This window comes from Arachis ipaensis, chromosome B6, assembly GCF_059453495.1.
Source record: "Arachis ipaensis isolate K30076 ecotype BB chromosome B6, ASM5945349v1, whole genome shotgun sequence".
Taxonomy (NCBI): Eukaryota; Viridiplantae; Streptophyta; class Magnoliopsida; order Fabales; family Fabaceae; genus Arachis; species Arachis ipaensis.
In genome coordinates, this window is record NC_142441.1 from 108,691,806 (window position 1) to 108,696,095 (window position 4,290).

Below are 4,290 nucleotides of genomic sequence, written 5' to 3' on the forward strand. Positions count from 1 at the left end.
AGGGACAAGATAGTTATGTATTCATGAATTCCACTAATCCAAATCTCAAAATGACGTACAAATAGACTTGCAAGAAGAAAGCTCATGAAAGTTGAGAACAAGGAATTGAGCTTCGAACCCTCACCGAAAGTATTTGCACTCTAATCTCTCTAGTGTTTGAGTGGCGATTCTCTCGGTTCTCTACTAATCTTGCTTTCTAAGGCTTGCTCTTCTTCTACCAATCAACATATGTTCAATGCATGAATACACATATCAAGAGGTCTTTCCACGGGTTGTAATGGGGTTAGGGTCAAGGTAGGATTGTATTTGGCCAGGTGGACTAAAATATGAATCCTTGATTAACCTAAACTTCCCACCTAACTAAGACAATCCATGTAATTACAATGCAAAACCTAACTACCTATTGACTATCTTTTGCCACATATTCATGCATCCCAACTTTGAATACAATACATATGCATTGCTATCACCACTTACTTTGGGGCATTTTGTCCCCTTTTTATTGTTTTCTTTTTTTTTCTTCTTTTTATTTTTCTTTTATTTTTCTTTTCTTTATTTTTTTATTTTTCTTTTTATTTTTCTTTTGTTCCCTTATTGTATGTGTGGTGGATAGTACATATATACACAAGAGATTAATGTATATGATTAAGGTATTGAATGCAAGAATATGCACCGAACTATTTTTTTTCACATTTTAACAAAAATATAAAATACCCAATTCCTAAACGAAATGTTCCCATACCAAATTTTCTCACACTTAAATTATACACACTCTCACTAGTCTAAGCTAACCAAGGAATCAAATTAAGGACATTCATTGTTTTCTGCTTAAAGTTAGTGATGTGCTAAAATAGAGAACAACTGGGGTAAGATAGGCTCAATATTAGTTTGCAAAGGATGATGAAAGAGTAAGGCCATTTGGGTATGCAAGCTTAGTGTAACAAAGGCCTCAATCACATAAATACATTCATACATCAAACAATGAAAATATAGAATCAAGGAAGACAAAGATCACAATCTTAGAGAGAAAAACACACACTGAAACGAAATATATTGGTTGATAAGATGCAACCAATCAATTAGGCTCAAAATCTCACTAGACTTGTTTGTTCTAGCTCTAAAACTATGTTCCAAAATAAATTTCTTCAAGCAAGTTCAACAAAAGTTTTGATTCAAATTAGTGAAATGCCCTAGAATAGTTTCTTGAAAAGGAAATCATCACTTCAACCAAGTAGTCCTAACATAAAAATGAGTAGAATATGTATAAATTCTAACTAACATGCAATCTATCATCCAATGCGACTAACTAACAAAGAAAATTGAGGTTTGGTGTTGGTAAAAGGAGTAGTGACCCACGGAAGTCGGTCCTCGACCTCCCCACACTTAAAGATTGCACCGTCCTCGGTGCATGCAAAAATGAGCAAAGTGGGTACGGAATTGCCACCCCCAATGGCCTAAGGATGGTGTGACAGGGGCCCCATGTCTACGTCTTGATTGCTTCTTACCAAAATCTGAAGTGAACTCCGGAGAGTCGGGCTCATCCATGGATGCGATAGACAGCTAAGGTGTTTCCTCTCTTGATAATCACCCTGAAAAGGAGGGAAAAGGAGAAATTTGAAGCTTAGAGAGAAGGACAAAATATTAAAAAAGTGCTAGCAAAGAGTAAAGCCAAACAAGAATGGGGTGTCTCCATTACATGGTAACTACAACATGTAATGGAGAAAGCAATAAAAGCATTAAGACATATCACTAGCACTCGATGCATGAGTCAAGAGGCACACAAGTATAGACAAAGAAAAGAGAAACTTAAGCAATGAAATTAATAAAGATAAACACATGCAAGAATAGTGAAGATATGAGAAAAGCACTAACCCACTCTAACTCGAAAGCAATGGAGCACAAAGATAAACGAATACGGAGTTAGAGAGGAATAAACCACTAATTCATGCATGATGTTACAAGAATAGCAAGGGTAGAATGCACAAGGAATACATCACCAAGCAATAAGAGCCACTGGTGCACGAAATTGTGATCTCAGGCAACGGCGCCAAAAACTCTGTACGCACATCTTAAAAAATCATTTTTCATTCACAACTTCGATACAACTAACCAGCAAGTGCACTAGGTCGTCCAAGTAATAAACCTTACGTGAGTAAGGGTCGATCCCACGGAGATTGTTGGTATGAAGCAAGCTATGGTCATCTTGTAGATCTCAGTTAGGCGAATATCAAATGGTTATGGAGTTTTCGAAATTAATAATAAATAAACAGAAAATAAAGATAGAAATACTTATGTATATCATTGGTGAGAATTTCAGATAAGTGTATAGAGATGCTTTCGTTCCTCTGAACCTCTGCTTTCCTGCTGTCTTCATCCAATCAATCCTACTCCTTTCCATGGTTGGCTTTATGTAAGAACATCACCATTGTCAATGGCTACTTTTCATCCTCTCTATGAAAATGGTCCGATGCACTGTCACTGCATGGCTAATCATCTGGAGGCATCACCGTGGTCAATGGCTGTATCCCATCCTCTTGTGAAAATGGTCCAAATGCTCTGTCACAGCACAGCTAATCATCTGAGGTTCTCGATCACACTGGAATAGGATTCACCCTCCTTTTGCGTCTGTCACTACACCCAGCACTCGCGAGTTTGAAGTTCGTCACGATCATTCAATCCCAGAATCCTACTCGGAATACCACAGACAAGGTTTAGACTTTCCAGATTCTCATGAATGCCGCCATCAATCTAGCTTATACCACGAAGATTCTGATTAAGAGATCCAAGAGATATTCATTCAATCTAAGGTGGAACGGAAGTGGTTGTCAGGCACGCGTTCGTAAGGGAATGACGATGATTGTCACGTTCATCACATTCATATTGAAGTGCGAATGAATATCTTAGAAGCGGAATAAGTTGAATTGAATAGAAAAATAGTAGTACTTTGCATTAATTCATGAGGAACAGTAGAGTTCCACACCTTAATCTATGGAGTGTAGAAACTCTACCGTTAAAAATACATAAGTGAAAGGTTCAGGTATGGCCGAATGGCCAGCCCCCATGATCTAAGAACTAAACATCCCAAGATGATCCGAAGATGTCAAATACAATAGTAAAAAGTCCTATTTATACTAAACTAGCTACTAGGGTTTACAGAAGTAATTGATGCATAAATCCACTTCCGGGGCCCACTTGGTGTGTGCTTGGGCTGAGCTTAAATGTTACACGTGCAGAGGCTTCTTCTGGAGTTGAACGTCAGTTTGTAATGTGTTTTTGGCGTTCAACTCTGGTTCGTGACGTGTTTCTGGTGTTTAACTCCAGACTGCAGCATAGAACCGGCGTTCAACGCCCTTTTGCATCATCTAAACTCGGTTAAAGTATGGACTATTATATATTGCTGGAAAGCCCTGGATGTCTACTTTCCAACGCAATTGAAAGCGCACTATTTTGAGTTCTGTAACTCCAGAAAATCCACTTTGAGTGCAGGGAGGTCAGAATCCAACAGCATCAGTAGTCCTTCTTCTACCTCTGAATCTGATTTTTGCTCAAGTCCCTCAATTTCAGCCAGAAAATACCTGAAATCATAGAAAAACACACAAACTCATAGTAAAGTCAAAAAATGTGAATTTAACATAAAAACTAATGAAAACATCCCTAAAAGTAACTAGATCCTACTAAAAACATACTAAAAACAATGCCAAAAAGCGTATAAATTATCCGCTCATCACAACACCAAACTTAAATTGTTGCTTGTCCCCAAGCAACTGAAAATCAAATAGGATAAAAAGAAGAGAATATACTATAAATTCCAAACTATCAATGAAACATAGCTCCAATCACATGAGCGGGACTTGTAGCTTTTTGCCTCTTGAATAGTTTTGGCATCTCACTTCATCCATTGAGGTTCAGAATGATTGGCATCTATAGGAACTCAGAGTTCAGATAGTGTTATTGAATCTCCTAGTTCAGTATGTTGATTCTTGAACACAGCTACTTTATGAGTCTTGGCCGTGGCCCCAAGCACTTTGTTTTCCAGTATTACCACCGGATACATAAATGCCACAGACACATAATTGGGTGAACCTTTTCAGATTGTGACTCAGCTTTGCTAAAGTCCCCAATTAGAGGTGTCCAGGGTTCTTAAGCACACTCTTCTTTTGCTTTGGACCTTGACTTTAACTGCTTAGTCTCAAGTTTTCACTTGACACCTTCACGCCACAAGCACATGGTTAGGGACAGCTTGGTTTAGCCGCTTAGGCCGGGATTTTATTCCTTTAGGCCCTCCTATCC